A 25,453-nucleotide genomic window follows, 5' to 3' on the forward strand; every position below is an offset into this window, starting at 1 on the left:
CAGAATCCTTTAACATATGCCCAGAAAAAAATTAGTAAGTCATAACCCAAGTCAAGTGGACTATTTATATGCAATATTAGAAAAGAAATGTCCTAAAGTCCACTGCGAAAAGCCTGAAGCCCACAGCTCTGTTTCTGAGGTGAATGAGAAGTGAGACCGGTGGAGAAGACTGGAGTTCTGCTGCCATCATGGTAAGGAGAGCCGGTTTGGAAACAATGCTGTGGCTCCATTTCTCTCTGTATTAAATACACCACAGGGTTTTTCGTTTTAAATTATTAGTCAATCAGGCAATCAAACCAAAAGGAAGCAGACAATTTAAGTTGGAACACTGCAATCTGCAGATCCCCACAGGTTGGAGGGATGAGGCCCCAACGTGAACAGACCCCACCAGGCAGCTTCCCTGCCTTCCAGAAGGCCTGTGTGGGCTGCTGGGCTCGTCACCTTAGCAACAGCTCTAAACATATGTGCAGTGACACCAGCTGATTTCTGAAAGCTGTAAATAGAGGATAATGGCATAAAAAAAATTCCAGATTAAAGTAAGGGCCACCCACTGCCTCCTCTCCCACCGCATCCAGCCCTTACATCCCACTGTTAACACTGGGAGCAAGGCCACGTATGCAAACGTGGCTTTAGTTCCCTCACACACCTATTCATCTGCATAATCACATACCTACAAAAGCCAAGTAAGGTCCCTGGGTTAATAACTCTCTGCACAAAAATGTGCACAAACAAAAAGTGGCCAAGAGATGGCAGAGTCTGGCAAAGACGGACCAGCCCACAGCAGCCACGGCCCACTGCGGGAGCGCTGCATCTCCACTGCCCACAGCTCTGCTTCCCACCCTCTGCCTCACACCACCATAAGCACTTGGTCCCTTCTCTCAGGGCCCTTCCAGATCTTCGCATCTGGGCCTCAAAGCGCAATACAGGTAATGACAGGTAGGTCTCCAACAGGAGACAGAAAAAGATGAGGTCAACTGCCTGGGCGAGGGTTCCAGGTGGAACATCGAGAGTTGCTGGTGAAGGAGAGCGATGACCCAAGTTCAGACCTCAGAATCAGTTTCTATCTTTGAAGAACGCAGTCCATTTCACCTGAGAGTCGGAAAACATGGAATTCCCCAGAGATGTTGAGGCCTTGGGAAGACGGCATTTAGTCCAGGATAAACCAGCAATACTCTGGACCAGGTTTGCACAGAGCTGGCCCAACAGGAACAACGCAAAGGGTGAAGAGGAACAGGCAGGGAGAGGCCAGTGTGAACTCCCTGCAGCTGCGTGGCTCTCCCAGCATCCCACGTGCCTGCGCAGGATATGCCTTTTCCTTAATTCCCCTCTATTATCTTTCTGAAGCATTATATGGAAAACTGGGTGAATAAATCCCCAAGTATGAGCTGACATTCTTAATAGAAAAAACAAACTTGATATTTCATGGTGTATTTTTCATGGTGTATATTTCAAATAGATTTTCTATTTATGGGCCCTACAGAATTACTTCTCATTGTAGTCCTCATTAAAATTAAATACTAAATACTTTAAGGAAACACACAATTGCATGTTAAAACATGAAAAACGTTATTACAGAATAACCAAACTTTTGTTCCCTCAGAATGCCTTTCTGTGATAATTTATGCCCAACTGGTAAAAGAGTGGGTAAGGGACGGAGGTGAATGAAAAGGCGGCTCAGATCCCAGAGCTCAAAACAGGCATCATTTACACACTTCCTAATTCCGAATTCGGGATGTACAAACCAATAAAAACTAGGCACTCATGTCTGTTTGCAAATATAAACGCTTTTTAAATTTTTATTTGAGACAGTCTTGCTCTTGTCACCCAGGCTAGAGTGCAGTGCTGCGATCTCAGCTCACTGCAGTCTCAGTCTCCTGAGTAGCTGGGATTACAGGTGTGTGCCACCACGCCTGGCTCATTTTTTTTTTTTTTTTTTTTTTTTAGTAGAGATGGGGTTTCACCATGTTGGCCAGGCTGGTCTTGAACTCCTGACCTCGAGAGTGATCTGCCCACCTCGGCCTCCCAAAGTGCTGGATTACAGGTGTAAGCCACCGCGCTGGGTCTGAGCGCATTTTTAAAAAGCAATACCTGTTTCCAAAAAGAGAAAAATTAACATTTAGTTATAAGCTCCAACACTTTAATTGCTTAAACTGAATTTGTGGTAAATTATTCCAAAGTAAAAATCAGCTCAGATTTGTGTTTTTTGTGTAATCTCTTAAAAGCCAGGGTGCACAGGTATTCCTAACACATAATGTACGTGTGAGCGAGTGAGCAAATCAGACAGAGCCTGAGGCGGGCTGGAGGGGTGGTGAGGGTGTGCGCAAAACACAGCGCCTCCTCTTGGATTTGCCGGAGAATTAACCTCGTTCAGAACCTCACCCCAGTCGGAAAACACGAGGCAGCAATGGGCCGGAACTTGGTCAGTCACATCCACAAACCACCAATTACCTTCACAGATCACGACTAACAGGTTTATTACAGATGAGTCACAGCTCATGTTTTCAAGGAAGGGCCTCCAACTGAGCAGTCGCCAGTGCAGCCTGCGTCAGGGCGCGCCTCCCTCCACCTGTCCCCCGTCGCCCATGTCTGACAGTTTACGCTTCGCAGGCTCTGAGGTTCCACCCCTCACTCCTATAGACGAACAGAGTAGGGAAAACGAAGGCACCTTGGAAACTACGGATCACGGGCTGCTTTGGGTGTAGGACATCCACCCCCTCACACTCATGGCCAGCTCTGACCATCTGACCCCAGGTGCACACGACAGACACAAACGCCACTCCTCAAGTCCGGCGCCGCACCTCCAGCTCCCAAAGGAGGCTTTCGGTGCAGGACTTCCTGGGCCTCAGTCTCCTCAGCTACAGGCTGGGCACAATCCCTGGAGTCTGTGCTCTGGGAGGAGCACATGCGGGCAACCCTGGCTCAGGACAGCTTCCCAGCCTGTAAGTCATGACTAGGGCTTAACGATCCATTTCAAATTACATCTGCACGGTGCTGTACTTTCATATGTTATTTTATTTGGCGCCTCTAACGAGTCTAAGCTAACAGATGGTATTATTTCCACATTGCAAACAAAGAGGCGGGAGCTGCAACCATCCAAAGACACCCCCTTGCTGTGAATGCCTGGCCAGGCCTCCAGGCAGGACCACCAACTCCAGACCCCGTCAGGGCCAACCCAGGTCACTGCTGTCCGCACACTCCTGGAAAATATCCGTCTGTCTGAACTGAGTGACACAGATTTTACCCTCTTGAAGATACAATAATCCCATCTGCCAAGATGACCCACAAATAAAGTCTCCTCCTTGTCTGAACGCTGCCTCAGCGTCTGGGGGATAAGCCCACAATGCAAGCGTCCGGGAGGACACTCCAGGCCGAGGGGCCCAGGAATAAAGAGGGACAGAAATGAGGGCGCCCTCACGCATGCTGGGAGCTGCCCACACCTTCAGACTGGGAAGAACAAAGAGCTCCCAAGCACAAGGGCCCGGGAGCACAGTGGAGGGCCAGACGTGAGGCCAGAGGCGGCTAGAGCAGCAGCTCCCACCAACGGCAGACGAGGTGTGAGACTCTCAACCACCTTCAAAGTTTTCTCTTCATCTTCAAGAGAATCTCAAACTAAATTTTCCTTAGTTTTATCACCAGGCTCCTTGTAGAAAACACCAGTGAAAAAGAATAGTTGCCAGAACTGAAAACCACAGGAAAAAGCACAAACACACCACACAACAGAAGCACATGAGGCAGGAGGAAAGGCAAGGCCAAGACGTGCTCCAGGGAAGCCCAGCCCAGATGATTTCTCAACCACTTCATGCTTAAAAACTGCTTCACGGCCTAAAAGGGTACTAAAATCTGGGAGCATCCACCAGGAAATGGAAAAGGCAAACTCCCAACATAACCACAAAAGACACTATACAATCTCCAAACTGTAAAGATGAAAAAAAAAAATGGAGCAGAAAAAAACATATATATCAGCTCCCTCCACCCCACCCCTCAGCAAAAGGAGAGAGAGAGAAAAGACAGGACAAATGGAAAGCACTCGACACCACAAAACTCAGTGCCGTCCCTCCACCCACCCCACCTACCCGCCCCGGCACCGGGTGCCCCGTTCGGGAAGGCTCTGCCCTCGTGGGCAGACGAACGCTGGCTGCTATGAAGGGCCGGGACTGGGAGGCAGTCCTGTCCACTCCTCTGTCCCTGAAGCCACAGAAGGACAGCACCAAGCACGGAGGCAGAGACCAGTGGCTCCAGGCTCTCCGACTTTCAGCTTCCAGAACTGTGAGAAATAAATTTCTGTTCTTTATAAATGAACCAGTCTCAGGCATTCTGTTACAGCAGCATAAACAGGCTAAGGGAAAAAAGTAAATGGACTAAGAAATCCAGTTAAAAGACCAAGTTTGTCAGAATGGAATGGAAAAAGTAATCCAGCTGGCTCAGCACGAGCTGAGTGACGTCTAATCCTTGAACAAACATTTCAGAAAAGACACACCAGGTACCTACTGCGCACGCCAGGTACATAACCGCGCACACTAGGTACATAACTGCTCACACTAGGTACATACTGTGCACACCAGGTACATACAGCTCACACTAGGTACATACTGCGCACACTAGGTACATAACCGCGCACGCCAGGTACATAACCGCGCACGCCAGGTACATAACCGCGCACGCCAGGTACATAACCGCGCACACTAGGTACATACTGTGCACACCAGGTACATACAGCTCACACTAGGTACATACTGCGCACACTAGGTACATAACCGCGCACGCCAGGTACATAACCGCGCACACTAGGTACATACTGTGCACACCAGGTACATACTGCGCACACTAGGTACATACTGCGCACACTAGGTACATACTGCGCACGCCAGGTACATAACCGCGCACGCCAGGTACATAACCGCGCACGCCAGGTACATAACCGCGCACGCCAGGTACATAACCGCGCACGCCAGGTACATACTGCGCACGCCAGGTACATAACCGCGCACGCCAGGTACATACTGCGCACACCAGGCTGGGCTTCCTCTATCAATGCTGGGTACAGACTTGAGACCAGAATGCATGCCAGGAGATAAGGTGAGCCACTATAATATGGCAAAATGTTTCTTTCACAAGAGAGCTAAGATGGTCCAACATTTATACAAATAAAAGTCTCCGAGTAAAGAACAAGAATCAATAGAACAGGCCAGACACAGGCTCACTCCTATAATCCCAGCACTTTGGGAGGCCAAGGCACGCGGATCACTTGAGGTCAGGAGCTCGAGACCAGCCTGGCCAACATGGTGTGACCCCATCTCTACTAACAATACAAAAAAAAAAAAAAAAATCAGCCAGGCGTGGTGGTGGGTGCTTGTAATCCCAGCTACTCGGGAGACTGAGGCAGGGAAAGTCCCTTGAACCCAGGAGGCGAGGCTGTAGTGAGCCTAGATCACACCGCGGCCTCCAGCCTGGGCGACAGAGGGAGACCCCGTCTCGGAACACAGAAAATGAGCCTCGACCATGCAGCAGACATTAAAGGGCCTTTCAGTAGAGAACAGACGAGGAGGTAACCCCAACCCGAACTACAAGACAGAAGATCTGAAAGCAAGACCAAGCTGGAGCTAACAAGCACATATAAAATAATCCAATAATTACATATATAACAATCCAATAATCACGCAATCCCCATTTTTCAAGCTCCCAGAGAACAACAGTCATCCAAGCCCAATCACATATACAACTACACTGTAAGCCTAAAAACTGCGACAATGCAATTCAGATGGGAGGACGGTGACTAGAAAACAAGACCTTGAATCCGGGAGTTAAGAAATGCATTTCTAAGTACCAGGGAGGAGGACCAGAGTAGGAGTTTAAAATACTCAAAATTGGAAATGACAGAGATGCTATATAGCAAATTGGGAGATCCAGGTAAAGTAGATGTTAGAGGGAATTGTATTTATATTTATGGCTAGAAGGCATCCCAATAAAGAGACTCTAAAAGCTAGAATACAACTAAAAGAAGAGAAGAAAACCATGAGAAATGTAGGAACATAAATGAAACAAAAAGCAAACATGTAACAGAGGTTAAAGTCAAAGGTGAGTTTTATTTTAAATGAACAATAAAACAGAGAACAAGCTAAATGACACAACAGGAAGGCAACAAGACCAAATAGGAAGGTGCGAACTTTCTGCAAAGCAAATGGCCCAATCCCCACAGCTGGTCAGTAGCAGGAAGGGAAGGCTCTGCTGGGCAAAAGGCCAGCTACAAGGGGTGACTGAGCACGTGGGCTGGGCTCAGGCTGGAGTGAGGCACTAGGCCCGTGGGGGTGCCTCTCCTTCGTCTGGGCTTCGGAGGAAACAGCAAGCAGCTCGCTGAAATGGAAATGTGAATGAAAAACACTGCCACAGCAGCACCTGGGCAGGGCTTCTTTACATCTCTGGCAGTGTAGCCTCGACAAGCTGACACATAAGCCTGACTGTCGCACACGTGTGTACGTGTGTGTGTGAACATGCACACATTAAAAAAAGTGCTCTTCTCCAGGTCATGAAAATGTGATTATTTTACATTCCATTTCTTTATCAGTTTTTCCTAATTTTCTAAAATGTTGAATATTGCTTCAGTAATAAAGGTTACTTTTTTAAAAAGAGAACTCAAAGAGGTGACCGCAAACATCTCCAACATTAGGAAAAACGAATTCAGTTTTTCATCAGTGAGAACGGTGTCAGTCAGCTGTAGGTGTTTCTCAGAATGTCCTCCATCAGGCTGAGGAAACTCCCTTCTGTTCTTACTTTGCAGAGCACTTTCCTTATGAATGGGTATGGAATTTTGTCAGTTTTCTTTCTCTCTTTCTTTTCTTTCCTTTTTTTTTTTGAGACAGCATCTCACTCCGTCACCCAGGCTGCAGTGAAATGGCGTGGTCTCGGCTCACTGCAGCCTCTACCTCCTGGGCTCGATGGATCCTCCCACCTCAGCCTCCTGAGTAGCTGGGACCACCAGCACACCACCATGCCCAGCTCATTTTTGTGTTTTTTTGTAGAGACAGGGTTTCACCATGTTGCCCAAGCTGCCCTGCAACCCCTGGACTCGAGCTGTCCTCCCATCTCAGCCTCCTAAAATGTTGGGGTTACAGGCATGAGCCACCATATCTGGCCTCAAATACCATTTTTAAAAAAATCTTCTCAGATGATCTTATGGCATTTCGTTTTTCTTATGTCAATATGGTACATGACATTGATTTTTAAATGCTAAACGAAATATGAACTTCTGAGAGAAATCCCACTTGTTCTTGAGGTATCATCATTCTTTCTTCTCCTATAACTTAATTTACGTCTGTATTATCATTATTCTTTCCATCTCCCATAACTTAATTTACGTCTGTATTAATGTGGGTGTTTCTCTAATTTTGGCATCAAGGTGTCCCTGACTCATAGAAAGACTGGGAGGTGCACCCTCCTCTGTTGTGGAAGGGCTTCTACGTAACTGACTTTAGTTAGTCTTTTAGCGTATGGTACAAACGACCAAGTAAGTCATCTGGGACTGAAGGTTTCTTTGTGGGAAGGGTGTTAACTAAAATTTCAATTTCTTTAATAGACATAGGGCTATTTAAGCTATCTATTTCTTCTTTAGTAAGCTGAAGTAGTTTGAGTATTTTAAAGAATTTCTCTATTTCATCTAAGTTGTATAATTTATTGGCATAACGTTAACAAAATTTCCTTATTGTCCTTTGAATGGCTATAGAATCACAGCAATGTCCCTTTTCTCATGTCCACACTAAAAATTTGTTGCTTCTTTTTCTCCTGATCCATTTGGCTAAGGGGCTACCAGTTTTATTGTCTTAAAACAAAACAAAACAAAAAACCCAGCCGGGCGTATCACCTGAAATCAGGAGTTCAAGACTAGCCTGGTCAACATGGTGAAACCCCGTCTCTACTAAAAATACAAAACTAGCCAGGCGTGGTGGCAGGCACCTGTAATCCCAGCTACTCAGGGGGCTGAGGCAGAAGAATCACTTGAACCTGGGAAGCGGAGTTTACAGTGAGTCTAGATGCACTCCAGCCTGGGGGACAGAGTAAAACACCATCTCAAAAAGTAAAAAAACAAAAAAAAAAGAATAATAATTATAGTAATCAAGACACTGTGGTATTATTAGCAAAAGAATCGATAAATAGAATGATGGAACAGAAAAGACCAAAAATAGACCCACACAAATATAGTCAACTAATTTCTTAACAAATGTAAAGCAACTGAATGGGAAAATAATCTTTTCAACAAATGATGCTGGAAATAATTGAAGATCCTCATGCAAAAAACAAAAACCTCTAATCTTACCTTATGCCATACACAAAAATGAAGTAAACGAGTGAAAACTATGTATCTCCTTGAAGAACACATGCTCTACGATGCTGGGTTAGGAGATTTCTTAAAGATACAAGCACAAAGTACCCAAGACAAAACTATGAAGTTGGGCTTCATCGAACGAAAAACTTCAGCTGCTCAAAAGACACTATTAAGAAAATAAAAATACATGCCAAATACTGGTTAAAAAAAAAAAAATTTCAAACAACAAATAGCTGGTAAAGGACCTGTGTCTAGAATCTATAAAAAACTCTCAAAAGTTAGCAGACAACCCGAGTTTTAGAAATGAGCAACTGGCAGATATGAAGATGAAGACAGATGCTTCACCAAAGCAAATACATGGATAGTCCCTTCCCCCACCAAACAGCCACATGACAAGACAAGCAACATCATTTGCCATTGGGGCACTGGAAAATAAAACCACAATCCACTAAAATGGCTAAAACGGAAAAGACGGACTGTACCACATAACGGCAAGGACAGCAAACAGAATTCCCATTCACTGCTGGTGGGGACACAAAACTGCATGGTCCCTTTGGAAAAAAGTCTGTCAGGTTCTTAAAAAGTTAAACAATCACAGAACTTATGACCTGGAAACTTATGACCTGGATGTGAAGAAGTACCACATCCAGCCATCTGATGCTTTGCATGCAACTACTCATATTAGCTGGACTCCCAACAGCTAAAACTAGGAAACAATGGACATGTCTGTAACTGCTTATTGGATGAACATGTGACATACTTAACCCCCAAAAAAGCAACTTAGCAACCTACTGACATACACCACAGAACCCAGATCACTCTCAAAAGGAGGATGAAACATACCAGACACAAGACTCTACACTCAAGGTTTCCATTCATATTAAATTCTAGAAAAGCAAAACCTACAGTGACAGAAAGCACATCAGCACCCTGGGTCCAGGAAACAGGAGGATGTGCTGCCGCAAAGGGGAAAAGGGGACCTTTCCTGGGGTCATGGAAATGCTCTGTTTCATGACTGTCATGGTGGGAACAAGACGGTTCCAACTGATTTGTTAAAACTCTCACATCTGTAGTCATGAGGGACGTGATGCTTCGGTCAACAGGCCACACTCACGATGGTGGTATGAGGTACCATAAGATGCTATCGGAGCAGAACGGGTCCCATGGCATAAACACCTACCACTGTGTAACGATTTCTTTACACGATTCAGCACGGTGACTCAGCAACAGGCTCTACCATGCAGCTCAGGGGTGTGGGAGGCTCTGCCTTCTAGATCTGTGTACACGCACTCCACGACGCTCACAGGACAAGATCACCTAACGATGCATTTCTCTGGATGCACCCCCCAACCCCTATTAAAATCGGTGCATTCCACAGTATTTAAACCGTACCTCAAAGAAGCTCTAAGAGAGAATGCAGGGCAGCAGACGATGGCAGGCACCGGAGCTCGTCAAGAGCACTGCTGCGAAGGAGAGCAGAGAGGTGGCGGCAGCTGGAGGTGGGCGTGGGTGAGGGGTTCCCCGGCAAAGAATGAAATCAAATACTGATCACCCCACACCCACAGGCCACCAAACACATCTGGAAAAGCAGAACACGTTCCTGGCGGGGATGGCATCCAGGGCCCTAGGGAAGGACGACCAGATCCCGACAGGAGCAGGAAGAGGCTGTCCTTGATCCTGAGCAGGCAGCACTTCCAAGACGGTCTCCAGGGCCTGGGGGATGGAGGTGCACAGGTGGCTGACTTTACCACACACCCTCCACTACCTCTTCAAATCACTCCAGGCATTCATTACCCACTACACAAAATAACTGATTCTCATTTCATAAATATATGTATTCAAAGAGGATCCTAGCAAACTTTTTCAAGAAAACACTGGATACAGGCTCTCCGGCATGTCTGTAAGTTAAGGCACGGAGATGAGGCTTCTCTCTGTGTTTGGCATTGAGGCAATGCTGCTGTGTGCACTGCAGACACAGGTCCTGTGACCTGGGCACAGGTTTCTGTCATGCCACACAGCATGCAATTCCATGGACACAAAATGACCAGAAAGGCAGACCCAGAGAGAAAGCGGAGGCTGGAAAGGGGGCGGACAGACAGTGACGATTAAAGGTCCAAGTTTTTCTGAGGTGACAGGAATGTTCTAGAACTGACAGTCCTGGTGGTTGAACAGACCTGTGAATACACTAACAACCTTTGAACTGTATGCTTTAACTGGGTAGGCCTACGGTCTATCAATCCTCTCACTCAAGCTAATATTATCTCTCTTTTGGAGACAGAGTCTCACTCTGTCACCAGGATAGAGTGCAGTGGTGCCATCGCGGCTTACTGCAATCTCTGCCTCCTGGATTCAAGCGATTCTCATGCCTCAGCCTCCTGAGTAGCTGAAATGACAGGCACAAGCCACCACGTCCAGCTAATTGTTGCAGAGGCAGGGGTTTCAACATGTTGGTCAGACTGGTCTCGAACTCCTGACCTCAAGTGATCCGCCTGCCTCAGCCTCCCAAATGCTGGGATCACAGGTGTGAGCCACTGCACCTGGCCAATTGTCTTCTTTGAAAAGCACGAGATACATTTCCCTAGGGATGGAATGCTGGACACGAGACAAGACTTGTCCTAAGGACTGGATCTCACGGTGGCCAGGTATGCATCATGCCGCGCGGGAGGTGCGGAGCCCTGGGGACGGCAAGTCAAGAAGCCAGGGGTCTAGGCCCCGCAATGTCTCAGGGCAGCGCCCCCAAGAAAGCCAACCAGAAAGCCACAGTGACGCCCTCCTGCTCTCAGGTCAGCGGCAGGAGGGCACTCGATGCTGGGCACAGAGGAATGTCCGGGCAGATCTTCAGGGCTCACACTCACGACTTCACACCAGAACTTCTGGCAAATTCAGCACAGTAAGAGAGCCCTGCCCCCAAGAGTGAGGCCCTGGTCAGGGCCACCTCCTCTCCCCCGGCCCATCCAGACCTCACACACACTGTGGCTGATCTTTGAAAGGTAAAAGCTCTGTCCGCGCCACTCATCAGCACCAGAGTGTTCTGTGCCTGGCCTTTGTCCAACCAATTCACCAGTTTATTGAAGCCTCGGCTGGGTGGGTCCCACTTGCTTCTGAAAACGTGTGTGCTCGGCCAGGCGGATTCCTGAGTGGGTCTCCTATATGCTGCTGTCCTCCTTCAAGGTGACCACATGGGCCCCCAAGCCGGGCCCACGCCTGCTTTATCAGCAACCTGTCCTTTCCCTCTTTGCTCTCACTGCTTCTTCTACTACTTCACGGCATGTTTAAGCAAAGGCAGTCACTACAACAAAATTATTTTAAAACAAACATATTTCAGAAAAGTTTATGGAGAACATTAAACATTGAATATTTATATATTAACTTTATAGGATCCATTTACTTCACCCTAACACTGAGTTAAAATTTTAACAAGAGAAAGTAGGCTGGGCACGGTGACTCACGCCTGTAATCTCAGCACTTTGGGAGGCTGAGGCAGGCGGATCATGAGGTCAGGAGTTCAAGACCAGCCTGGTCAATATGGTGAAACCCCGTCTCTACTAAAAATACAAAAATTAGCCGTGCGTGGTGGCAGACACCTGTAATCCCAGCTACTCAGAAGGTTGAGGCAGGAGAATTGCTTGAACCCAGGAGGCGGAGGTTGCAGTGAGCCAAGATGGTGCCACAGGACTCCAGCCTGGGTGACAGAGCAAGACTCCGACTCCAAAAAAAAAAAAGAGAGAGAGCGAGAGAAAGAGAGAGAGAGAGAGAGAGAAAGTAAACAAAGTTTCTATTTATTTCTCTAGAAGATCTCAAAGGTAGAGCTGGAAATGCCAGCAGTAAGATGAACACCAGGTCCAAGGCAACTAGAAGGAACTGGTCACTTTTTTATTTTTGCGAGACAGAGTGTCGCTGTGTCACCCAGGCTGGAGTGCAATGGTGTGATCTCGGCTCACTGCAACCTCCGCCTCCCGGGTTCAAGCAATTCTCCTGCCTCGGTCTCCCTAGTTGTTGGGATTACAGGCATGTGCCACCAAGCTTGCCTACATTTTTTGCATTTTTAGTAGAGACGGGGTTTCACCATGTTGGCCAGGCTGGTTTTTCAAACTCCTGACCTCAGGTGATCTGCCCACCTAGGCCTCCCAAAGTGCTGGGATTACAGGCATGAACCACTATGCCCAACCTGGTCACATATTTTATGTGACATAATGTTTTTCATGATCAACAGCCACCACAGGAACACAACACACATCAGCCCTGAGACACCTGAAACAAGACACAGCAGGCTCTGCAGCCAGCCTCTCATGCAGGGAGAGTGGGCTATGTCTGCCACAGGGTGACAGGCGGCGGGCACAGCTGGAGACATAAAGGTGGAGCTGGCTTCCAGCCCTGTGAACCAGCCCAGCCGAGTGCCCCAAGTCTGTAAATAATTGATGGGAGCCAGAGTCGCACCCAGCCCTGCAGGGTTCTCGGGAGCTGCCTGCCCAACAGCCCCATGCCTGGCACCCCCTCAGGTGCCGCCCGCAAGGTCACTCCACTGCTTCTGAATAATGCACTGCACAGACGGCGGAAAGTATGCCTTTACCCATTCAAATCTTCCAAGGCATTTTCACAAATCTCACATAGAACAAACTAAATTTTGTATTCAACAAAACAAAAAAAATTCATGTTGAAACACAGTATCTCACCCTAGAATCAGAAAAGTCTCCTTTTCCTTCTCACTGTCAATCTTTTTTGAAGTCTCAAAAATGATTTTACCAATATTAGACAAATCTCCAAATATAAAAAGTGCTTGACACAGTCAACACCGCAGCAGTGAGGTCCACACTACGGCAGTGCAGTGCAGAGCCAGCCCACCTCCCTGCACAGCGGAAATGCCACACGGGGCAGGGGGCAGTGTGCCCAGCACCTGCTCTTGATAGGGAGGCCACTTCTAGGCTGGAACACTCAAGAGATCTGTTTGTGTGTCATCAAAGCATGCTTTAAATACAAAAGCTGGCCAGGCACAGTGGCTCACTCTTGTAATCCCAGCACTTTGGGAGGCTGAGGCAGGTGGATCACCTGAGGTCAGGAGTTCGAGACCAGCCTGGCCAACATGGTGAAACCCCGTATCTACTAAAAATACAGAAATTAGCTGGGCATGGTGGCAGGCACCTGTAATCCCAGCTACTCAGGAGGGAGGCTGAGGCCTCTGCACTCCAGCCCGGGAGACAGAGTGAGACACCGTCTCAAACAAACAAACAAAGGCTGTGAGTGAGTCTGTCAGCTCGTTCTTCTAGTTCCTTCGGCAAAGAAAACGCCCCCAAAGGAGCGGGGGCAACAGACTTCCAAACTCCCAGGAAATGCAGATCGACGCGCTGAAGACTTACCAGATGTAAGAAGGAAACACCAAAACAACACGTTTGCTTTTACCTAAAACCATGAGAAAAAGTCTAAATGTTGCTGACATTTCCTGGGCAGATGCTCTGTGGTCTTCAGTTGCTCCCAACATATTCCCAGTCCAGGCGAACCTATGCTGGTGAGGCTCAGAAGAGGGGCGGAGGGCTCACGCCGTGAGGTGAGGCTCGGGAGGTGGGCGGAGGGCTCACACAGACCCACAAGGACCGAAGAGGAACGTGCACGACTACAACACAAGCGGAAGACGATAGCAAAATACAAGAGCTGACGAAGTTTTTGCTGCTTGTACCATAAACTTTTCACAGGCCAGACTGTTTACCTGAAAGACCTAATCAAGGCTGACAAGAACTCAAAAGTCACTGCAATGTCCTCCTCAGGGGTGAACGTGGCATTGTGTGGGCCACATGCTCCGCTCTGAACGCTCTCTCTTCCAGCAGGGACTGCCCCCGACACCGAGTATCACAACCAACTCAAAAGCAGACTGAAATGTCACAGTATCGCTAGTATCAAAAGAAGGTCTCTTACAAATAAAGCGTTGCTTCCATTAATAAGTAAAACAAGAAAAACCCAAAGACGTCACTTGAACTTCATCTTGTCATGAGCATCCGTCTGACGAGGGCAGGTCTCTTGTTACTGAGCGCAGCCTGACAATCGCATCTGCACAAAGGCCCGGCCGTGGCAGTTCACAGCAAGCGTCTGTCTGTGTGCTCTCTTGGGCGCAGAGTGACTGACGAGATAAACACCACAGGAGCACGGTGCTCCTCCCTGCACAGGTGGGGAGACCACGGCTCAGGAACACTAAGGGACTCACCCAAGACCACAAGAAATGTGTTGAGAGGCCAAGCGGGGAGGATCACTTGAGCCTAGGAGTTCAAGACCAGCCTGGACAACAAAGTGAGACCCTGTCTCCAAAAAATAAAAAAACTAGCCAGGTGTGGTTGTGCACACCTGGGGTTCCAGCTTCTTGGGAGGCTGAGGCAGGAGGCTCACATGAGCCCCGCCCTGGAGGCTGAGGCTGCAGTGAGTCGAGATAGCGCCACTGCACTCCAGCCTGGGCATTGGAGTGAGACCTGTCTCAAAACAAGAACAAGAATGAATCTGGAAAACCTTAGTTACTATGAACCAGTGCTTTTCACTAACAAAACACAAGTATTTTTAATTCTCACATTTCTGATCCCTATCTTTAAGTATAACATTTATAGGTTACAAACAATGAACTCTTGTGGGTTTTTAAAACTTGATTACAGAGTCTCAACAAGTCCAAAGGAGACATCCTTGTCAAGGGAGTAAAGTGGAGAGTTCCAGAGACAAGCGCGGTTCTCGGGGGCAAGCCATCCACTGAGGTGAGAAGGACGTGATCCTCAGGGAGCCCTGCTTAGACGACACAGGCCCTGGGAGCCAGACGGAGCAACCGGACACATTCACAACAGTGCTTTCAACCAGACACAGCTGGTTCCAGCGTGAGCTCTAGAAAGAATGTAACGGGGCCGGGCGTGGTGGCTCACGCCTGTAATCCCAGCTCTTTGGGAGGCCGAGGAAGGTGGATCACGAGGTCAGGAAATTGAGATCATCCTGGCTAACGCAGTGAAACCCCTTCTCTACTAAAAATACCAAAAAAAAAAAAGAAAAAAAAGAAATTAGCCGGGTGTGGTGCAGGCGCCTGTAGTCCCAGCTACTTGTGAGGCTGAGGCAGGAGAACGGCGTGAACCTGGGAGACCGAGCTTGCAGTGAGCTGAGATCGCGCCACTGCACTCCAGCTTGGGCGACAGAGCAAGACTCTGTCTCAAAAAAAAAAAAAAGAATGTAATGGTACAATTTTGGGGACCCCAAAAAGATAATGCACGTAATAAACACCAAAAGCCTGAGGCTTCTCCCAGGCCCTGTGGCTGTCGTCTCCTGGAGTCCCAGGCGTCCTGCTGCTGGCAAGGGCCAGCTCCCAGGTGACCTGTGACCATCTTGGAGGGGTTGGTGGCTGCCTTGTCTGCAGGGCAGGTCCCTTTGCTAAGCGTTCAACAGCCAGGCTTGATATCTTTTATTCTAAAAATCTGCCACAGAAGAACGAAAGGGCAGTGCTTGGGATGAGGATGAGTCTCCAGGAGAGATGGTGGAAGGAAAGTGGAGCCATCTAGGGGCACTGCTCCGAGGTGGGCGCGGCCAGAGCTACAACAACACCTCCAAAGACCAGTGGGGCCGGGGCGGGGTGAGTCCGCTTCCTTTCAACACACCCAGGGTTTCACCTCTCATCTGTCAAATCTGCTGGTCACACCATGAAGGAAGGGCAGTCAGGGACTGTGCTCACCACGTGTCCCGGGGACAGGACACTTGCTGCCAGTCTCCAGCACCTCACAGAGAACCAGGGGGCAGGTGAGGTTGTGGGGAAACAGGAATCCTTGTGCACTGCTCGTGGGAACGTCTAATGGTGCAACTGCCAGAGAAACAGCGTGATGATTCCTCAACGAACTACAAATGGACTAAGCCCAGGATCCAGCAGTTCCACTTCTGGGCAGACACACAAAAGAACTAAAAGCAGGGCCCCCAAAAGACAGCTGTACGTGGACACTCACAGTTCACACAGCAAGGTTCCCAACAGCGAACCCGTGTCCACTGGCGGATGACAGAGCAAGCGGAATGCATCTACACACAGCATGATGCAACTCAGCCGTAAGGAGCAAGGCCACGTGCTGCAACCTGGCGCAGCCAGCGCTGTGGACTCCACTCACGTGGTCCAGGGACAAACAGCAGCTGCCCAAGAGGAAGGGCCCTGAGGGAGGAACCACCGCTCCTCGGCAAGCCCAACCCAGGGCCACAGGACAATGCTGCTGAAGGTACGGAAGCCAGGGTGCTGGCTGCCCCTTTCTGGGGACATCTTTCTTTTCCTATTTTTATTGAACACTGGGATGAAAGTAATTAAAAGTATAAATCCTTTCAAAACAATCAGATTTCATTACGATGCTCAATTTCTGAAATCAGTCTTTTCAAATGGCCGGTAAATGTTTCCTTTCCAAAGACTGAACCCTCTCACTGCTTTGAAAAGGCACCAGATGCAACTTTTGACCCAAGGACACAGGTCAAGCTGTGATAGTTAATAATGACCAGAGCTGCTGGAGACGCCGCACCCACCCACGTGGCTTTGCCAGAACGCCACCACGTGCGGGCAGACACAGGCCACAGCCCCCACACCTCACTCTGACATCAGCACTGGTCCTGCACGGAGCTGCGCCGGCTTGCAGGAGACTCAGAGCACACAGGCGTGCTCCTTCCCTACTGTCGGCCACATCATAACCGCACGTTCACAGGAGTGAACATCCACACAACAGGTTCCACGTCTGTAAACACGCACAGCTTAGCGACCACGTTTCAAAGAGCCACGTGGATAAATGCCTCTATCACTGGTACCCAATTTTCAGTTGGGTTAGTAACTGGATTGTTTCTGACACAAAGGGTAACTAGTTGAGAACACGGACACCCATTTTCCATGGTGTCATCGCTGTGCATTGCACGCCTGTATCAAAACGTCTCACGGACCCATGAACATTCACCCACGTACTCACAAACACTCTAAAATAACAAAATACATAAAATGACTCGGATTTCACCTGCTGACCCAGGGTGCTGCCTGCAGCTAATGTCAGTGTCAACCCAAAAGCTGCCCTGGCTAGCCCTGCGTGCGGAGGACGGCACAGCTGCACCCAGCCCGAGATAACCTTGCATGCAAACCACTTCCCCTGTGCCACTGAAACCCACGTCTCACTTACATTTTAGTTATAGTTTGGTTTTTGCCTGATTAAAAAAAAAATTTTTTTTTTTTTTTTGAGAATAGGGTCTCCCCCTGCTGCTCAGGCTGGAGTCCAGTGGTGCGATCATGGCTCACTGCAGCCTTGACCTCCTGGGCTCAAGTGATCCTCCCACTGCAGCCTCCAGAGTAGCTGGGACCACAGGCATGTACCACCACACCTGGCTAATTTTCTATTTTTTGTAAAGACAAGGCTATAAATGTCTTACGTGTGTCTAAATCGTCAGTATTAAACATTGACAGAGCAAATTATTTCTCTACTTCAAATTTTAATATTCCAAAATACGTAAAACATCATTTTCACTGTCCTCATCTAAAAGACTGATTCTGAAAAAAACAAAAAACAATCTGAAACAAGATCACGGAAGTGCGATCTGTCCCACACACACCATCTTCACCATGAATGGTGCCTCCACAGAACAAATGCTAGATGCAAACTGCTTGAGTATGCTTCTTTATTTTTAGTAAAGACTCCAGAAAATCCCAGAGCAGCCATTTCCCATACAACTCAACCGCACGTACAGCCCTTTAAAAGCAGACTGGCGGGGAATTGCGGGCCAGCTCCCCGGAGCCAGCCTGAGCGGAGGAGCAGGAAGACCTTCCAGCCCACGCCAAGGAGCAGCACAGGCGTCTGCTGCGGTCCCTCGGCCCCCACTGCTCCGGGACACAGGTGGCAGCACTGTGACCTCACCGTGCCCACCTCCTGGTTCTGGCCCTGCAGTCTTGATTGTTCAGGCTAATCCCACTCTGAGCCTTGGCTGCTGGCCAAAACTGTTATTAATGGCACAGAGCTTCTCATCTCAGCCTCTTTTACCATGAAGGTAGCCGGCTGTCCAGCTCTCTGCCTCTCCACACCAAAGCAGGAACTGGGCAATTGTACAAAAGGCACTTTTAAAGGACTTCATATCCCAGTCTCAACAGCCAGCAGTAGAACATGTTTGCATTTTAGTCTACACTACATTCTGTGCGATGCAGAAAGATAAGATAATTTTTATTCAATTCTTGTGTAAAAGCTACAAAACCCTAAGAACAAAGAGTGCCATGGATACCAAATGAGCATCACATATTTCACATATTTTTTAACTTTTAGGTTTGGGGGCACACGTAACGGTTTGCTACATAAACAAATACATGTCACGGGAGCGGAGGGGGGTTGTACGTGTTATTTTATCACCCAGGTACTAAGCCCAGTACCCAATAGTTATCTTTTCTGCTCCTCTCCCTCCTCCGCCCTCTCCCCTCAAGTGGACCCCCGCGTCTGCTGTTTCCTTCCCTGTGTTTTCAAGTTCTTATCATTTAGACCCTCTTGTAAGTCGGAACACATGGTATCTGGTTTTCTGTTCCTGAGTTAGTTTGCTGAGGCTAATAGCCTCCAGCTCCATCCATGTTCCCGCAAAAGACATGATCTCATTCATTTTTATGGCTACATTCTCTTACCTTTTTTTTTTTTTAGACATGGGGCTTCACTATGTTGCCCAGGCTGGCCTCAAACTCCCAGGTTCAGGCCATCCTCTCGAATTGGTCTCCCAAGCAGCTGGGACTACAGGTGAACATCACCATGCCCAACTTACCCATCTTAATCACTCAATAAACATTTATGACGAATGACATTAAATTACACACAGCAAAATTCTGAGAAACTATATACCATAAATCCTACAAAATTTAAAAGACTGAAAAACCATGGATCTATTATTGTTCTGTGCATTAGCCAATGTCAGTGGTTTCAATATTCAATTTCCCCACTAAAAGGGCACCAAAGCATGAAGTCAGGAATGACAGCATTCTAGAAGCAGGTGCACCTAAGATGAAATTAATGGTGTGGAACCTAGAACATCTATGGCCAACAGTAAGCAGCTTCACCTGTCATAAGGGGACCCCCTATCAGAACTCCAGGTGTGTGTGTGTCTGTCAAGGGGCTACAGAGAGGAGGAGGAGGAGAAGAAAAGATTTCAATTCACTAAAAACTCCTGTTAAGCCTCCAAGAAAGATCCGAGCAGTAAAATACCTGGTCAGTCACAGCCTCTCTGCCTGGGGTTAAGACCTGCAAACCTCAACAGAATCCATGGTCTCCTGCCCTGCACCAGGCCTGTGTCGGGACTTGGCTGCTGCTCACATCGGGTGAGAGGCTCCTCGTGTCTCACATCCAGATGGATCCAATTAACTCCCGCAGTGGATGACTCCAAACCTGGGCAGCCTGGGCTCGAGGATCAGCCCACCCCAGCCCCTGCTGCCATGGCACCTCCTGCTCTCATTGTGGAAACCTGTTAACCCAATCACAGATGAGGCTCCGGCACCCTGGCTAGGCCCCCACTTCTTCCTGTAAGTCTGAAACCCTGCTCAGTTACCCTAAACCACCACCTCTGCGCTCCCCCTAGGAAACCCCAGCAACACCTCCCCTTCTTCCTCCTGCAGAGGGCCTGCCCCAAGCAGCAGGAAACAGGGTGACACAGGCCTTGGCCTCGGCACACACAGAACCATCCCAGTGCCAGGCGGGGGTGCTGCAGCGAGACACCCCAGCTGCACTTCTCTGGGGGCCAGCACAGACCACTGAGGGTGAGCTGCCTCATTCAGGCCAGGTGACTGTCTTCATCATCATTCCACTTGGAAACTTAGGGTTTGCACCAGCTCACCTGTTTATGTTCCATACTTACATATCTCAAGCCATTAACAAGTGTTTTCTCCTGTTGTGATGCTACAGAATCAGCTGAGAAACATCCGCATCACCAGAAGGCTCTGCCCAGGCAGCACCGAGGCCCACCCTGCTGGGAGAATGCTGCTCTGAGGGCAGCGGGACTGCGGGCAGCGGGACTGCGGGCAGCGGGACTGAGGGCAGCGGGACTGAGGGCAGCGGGACTGAGGGCAGCGGGACTGAGGGCAGCGGGACTGCGGGCAGCGGGACTGAGGGCAGCGGGACTGAGGGCAGCGGGACTGAGGGCAGCGGGACTGAGGGCAGCGGGACTGCGGGCAGCGGGACTGAGGGCAGCGGGACTGAGGGCAGCGGGACTGCGGGCAGCGGGACTGAGGGCAGCGGGACTGAGGGCAGCGGGACTGAGGGCAGCGGGACTGAGGGCAGCGGGACTGAGGGCAGCGGGACTGAGGGCAGCGGGACTGAGGGCAGCGGGACTGAGGGCAGCGGGACTGAGGGCAGCGGGACTGAGGGCAGCGGGACTGAGGGCAGCGGGACTGAGGGCAGCGGGACTGAGGGCAGCGGGACGGCCGGCAAAGGACACAGGCCCAGGCAGACCTTCCACTCCTACTGAAGCACCAATCAGTAGAAGATCCCCACCCAGAAATATCACTTTCAAGCTCAAGGATCACAAGTTACGAAGATAAGTGTCTCTAAGGACTCAGGGAGAAGTACAAAGTAAAAAGATTTAAGCTTGGGAAAATTAACCCTAAACATTAAAAACAAAAAACAAAAACAAAAAACCTCACTCTAGATAAGACCTTCAAAACTGCACGCCTCTCAGAGGGACAGTAAAGGTCAGACGGGGCAGCAATGGGGTGTGAGCTGGCGCAGCCTTGCAACACCCTGGATGGGCGGCCAGGGGCTTGTGAGAGTGGCTCCAGGCAGGAGGACCCTGAATTTATGGGAAGGGGCAAGCCAGACTAACCCTCAAGTGCTCCTCAGGTATGTTCCATTAAACGCACTAAAAGTTTTGTAAAAGATGCGAGTTTCAACACGAGATACGATTATTTGGCCAATCTGACATGTGGGTTAACAAATGTGAGCGGATTAGGGAATTTCTATTTTACTCTTGGGAAATACCAACTCCCTTATTCTTCCCCTTCTGAAACAACCACTGGACAAACGGAACGGCACATACGCTTTTCAGGAGCCCAGTGTAAGCAGCTCCCACTGCTGGGGGTGGAGAGTCTCTTCTGTCTGCGGAGTGAAACCTAACCACACCCTGCACAGCCAGCAGTCCTTGCTGACTGGAAGCAGAACCAAAACCTGAGCTGGAGAGACTGTCTGAAAGCTCCATTTCGACTCAAACCTACACTGCACAGCTACAGAATGAAGAGAACAGCAATGAAGCCGGAAGGGACGGTACTCAATCCCACGTGACTGGACCCATGTGTCCAGCACCAGAGACACTGGACGGAGCACACATCTCAGCTGTGTAAAAACTAGAGGTTCCTCTTCAAAGACTTTCCTCTGCATCTAACTAAAAATAAATAGTAACTTCTCTTAAAAGCAAAATTTATTCAAAGACCTATACTAACATTCTTAAATATCTGCTAGCCATAATAAAGAAATCACTGTACTTTATATTCTTAACTCCCACAATTTAGCCTAAATATTTGCCCTGGCGTGCTTATACTGGTCCAAGGAAACATTAGGTCATAGCCTGTTACTCTTCCTTATTTGAAGGTGTTTTTACCCTTCTCAGCATTCCACAAGTTACTTCCTCCTTCCTTTGTTCTCCTCTGCCTTTGCCTCTTTTAAAAGGTTGTAAGTTGCAGTCAATCCGGACAAATACAGAACGTGAGGGCCCGTTCCAGCCAATGGAAACCGGACACAACAGTAGGGTGGACGCCTCAGGTTGTAAATAACCCTCCTTTGTTTGGTGTACTCTCGTGGCAAAGCTGCTGACGAGCGTACCCTTTCTGCAGAAAGTATAAAACTGGCTTTGCTGAGGAAATTAAATTTATGTTCAAGTGCTGTTTCTTTATGGCACTGGGGAACAAGCATTTCACACAGCTGGGAACATGCCTCTCCCTGTTTATAAAAAATACATCATGTTTCCAGATAAAAGAACTCTGGGCCGGGCGCGGTGGCTCGAGCCTGTAATCCCAGCACTTTGGGAGGCTGAGATGGGCGGATCACGAGGTCAGGAGATCAAGACCATCCTGGCTAACACGGTGAAACCTCCGTCTCTACTAAAAAATACAAAAAAACTAGCCGGGCGTGGTGGCGGGCACCTGCAGTCCCAGCTACTCGGGAGGCTGAGGCGGGAGAATGGCGTGAACCCGGGAGGCGGAGCTTGCAGTGAGCCGAGATCCGGCCACTGCACTCCAGCCTGGGCGACAGAGCGAGACGCCATCTCAAAAAAAAAAAAAAAAAAGAATTCTGATCAGAAATAGGTTTTCATTTAAAGTTTTTTCTTTCACTCTACCTTCCGAAGTAGTCCCTGAACTCACCTTGTATTTGACAATGCATGCGAATGTGTTATTTATGCTTAAATGCCAGCCAAAGATTAAGATTCAGTCTTGCAAAGTTTTGAAATCTCTGCAGGGAAAAAAAAAATTAGTTCACAATTCTGAGTCCAGAATCTAGGAAAAACCACCAAAACTTTCTTCGCATTCTGTCAAATTCAAAGGCACTCTGTGTGCCAAGCCTCGCTCACTTTATGTCCACAAGCACCACACACTGCTTTCTGTGTATGTGGCCCAGGCCCCTGTGAAACACACACACTCTCTGTGTGCACTGGAACACCGGCTTGCGGGTCCCAGCCAGGAAGTGGAGTGCCAGCCCTACGCGGTGGCTCATGCCTGTGAGCCCAGCACTTTAGGAGGCTGCGGCAAGGAGGATTGACTGAGGCAAAAAGTTCAAGACCAGCCTGGCCATCATGGCAAAATCCTGTCTCTCCAAAAAAAAATCAAAACATTACCCAGGTACGATGGCATACGTGCCTGTAGTCCCAGCAACTCAGGAGCCTGAGGCAGGAGGACAGCTTGAGCCCAGGAGCTGGAGGGTGTGGTGAGCTATCATTGTGCCACTGCATTCCCGCCCAGCTGACCAAGTGACACAATGATTTAAAACACACACACACACACTCACTCACTCACTCACTGGAAGGCCGCGCAAAAGAAAAGGAAGGAAACAAAGGCCCCTGCCACTTCCACCTGTGCCCTCAGGCAGCGCGGGAGGACCCACACAGACTGAAGTACGACATGGATTCAGCCCCCGCGAGCCTCCTGCAGCCTCATGAGTGATCCAGGCATGACCAGCAGAAAACCATCAAGCAACACAAGAATTACAAGGACGTGCAAATCATGATTTTCTTAAGACACCACAGATCGGGACAGTTGTGTCACGCCGCAGTCGGTAACTGAAACATCCTACTCACAGAAAGAACAACGTGGAATGCGGTAAGTTGTATGAGATGCTGCTTAAACACACATTTAACTCCAAACAGAGTGGAGCCTTTCCATGTATTTTTCTTAACCTAATCACCCTCAAAACAGCACTGCGCAGTCAGACCCAAACGCAGGGTGTCCAACCTTTTCACCTCCCTGGACCACACTGGAAGAAGAACTGGCTTGGGCCACACACAAAATACACCAATGCTAACAACAGCTGATACGCTTAGAAAAAATCTCGTAACGTTTACAAATTCGTGTTGGGCCACATTCAAAGCCGCCGTGGGCCGCGGGCTGGACAAGCTTGCCCTATCGCACACTGTTCCCTGTCAGACCGAAAACACTACTCAGAATCACACAACCTCATCTTGGCTCCAAGTGGAAGCTCGGTCAGCACCACGGCCAACCTGGTCCCACTGCAGCCGTTTCGACAGCCTGGCAAGTAGAAGGCCCAGGGAAAAGCCTCATCGAATGCTGAATATCTGTGAGATCATTTCTTATGAAGCCAAACGAACAACACTACGTTAATTTTCAAATGTTGGCATGGAAATCGCATTCTAAGATGCCTCCCAAGCTTTCTGGAGGGTGCTATGAAATCTGTTTTATAGGTAACAAGTCTGGAAGCCAAAATAATCAAGATTTAATAAAATGGCCTCAAAAGTGACAAGACTCTCCTTCCCTTATGGCAGACCCTGTTTGCTCTCCTTTTTACTAGATGGTTAACTCAGTTCTTTCAACAACCCTGTCCAGCGATGACTATTTTGTTGGCTGGTCAGAGAACTGAATTCTTAAAGTGGCTGAAAAGCCTGGAGAAAGGGGAAGTTCCAGAGCTGGTTTTTGTAGAAAAGATACATATGGAATTTCAGAAACCTCAGACTGTTTGACAAGACACATGCTTTCAATCCCAGGCCATCTTATCATGCAGTCTAAACCCTTGTGTAATCACCTCCTAACGTTTCCATCAGCAGAGGCAGAGCTCTCACGTTAAACAGCACGAGGCCGAATCACTGGCTGCAGAGCACAGAACACAGACACCCTTGCACACAAGAGTGAGAGCTACAGAGCCCAACCAGGGTGCAGGGGAGCTGCCCAGATGAGAGGCCTGCACGTGGTCCCACAGGGCGTAGCCTTACCACGCTACTAAGACACTCTGCACGAGAAATGGCTCCAGATTTTCTGAAACTCGCTTTCAAAATATTTCCAAGCTCGTATGTCTTGTGTACGCCCTAGTAATTGAAAAGCAGGTATGTTCACTCAAGAGAGGGAAGAGCAGTAAGCCAAGTAGGGGGCTTTCACCACAATTCTTCCTGGGCAGTGTCCATGGAAATAAGACACAGGTGCAGGCGGTCTCTCCACAGAAACCCACCTTTGTTTTTTTAACTTTGTTTCAGGTTCGGGGTCCAGGTTTATTATATGGTAAACTATGTCACGGGCATTCGTTGAACAGATTATTTCATCATCCAGGGTTAAGCCCAGTGCCCGACAGTTAATTTTTCTGCTCCTCTCCCTCCTCCCACCCCCGCCCTCAAGCAGACCCCAGCGTCTGCTGCTCCCTTTCTGTGTCCGTGTTCTCGGCATTTAGCTCCCACTCATAAGCGACAACCTGCAGCATGTGGTTTTCTGTCCCTGTGTTAGTCTGTTAAGGATGACGGCCTCCAGGATCTATCCATGTTTCACAAAATACATGATCTCACCCCTTTTTATGGCCGCATAGTATTCCATGGTGTACGTGTACCACATTTTCTTTATCCAATCTGTCACTGACGGACACTCAGGTGGATTCCATGTCTCTCTCTGTGAATGGTGCTGCAATGGACATTCGCCCGCATGTGTCTTTGTGGTAGAATGATTTCTATTCCTCTGGGTATATA

General features: G+C 48.7%; 1 protein-coding gene and 1 long non-coding RNA gene across 10 annotated transcripts in view; one reads left to right on the forward strand and one right to left on the reverse strand.

The window, feature by feature from the left end:
- ANKRD11 (ankyrin repeat domain containing 11) overlaps nucleotides 1-25,453 on the reverse strand; it is a 113,644-nt gene that overhangs the window by 82,647 nt on the left and 5,544 nt on the right. The window lies entirely within an intron of this gene.
- On the forward strand, nucleotides 4,414-5,106 carry LOC126943939 (uncharacterized). Of its 9 annotated transcripts, none has more exons than XR_007721894.1 (5): nucleotides 4,414-4,500; nucleotides 4,563-4,602; nucleotides 4,666-4,767; nucleotides 4,809-4,889; nucleotides 5,014-5,106. It is a non-coding gene; the product is annotated as an uncharacterized LOC126943939 (long non-coding RNA). The 9 variants fall into 9 exon arrangements; XR_007721900.1 differs by having other exon boundaries at nucleotides 4,666-4,726; nucleotides 4,768-4,889; XR_007721895.1 differs by having other exon boundaries at nucleotides 4,809-4,868; nucleotides 4,932-5,038.

The sequence above is a fragment of the Macaca thibetana genome, chromosome 20, assembly GCF_024542745.1.
Source record: "Macaca thibetana thibetana isolate TM-01 chromosome 20, ASM2454274v1, whole genome shotgun sequence".
NCBI classification, from domain to species: Eukaryota; Metazoa; Chordata; class Mammalia; order Primates; family Cercopithecidae; genus Macaca; species Macaca thibetana.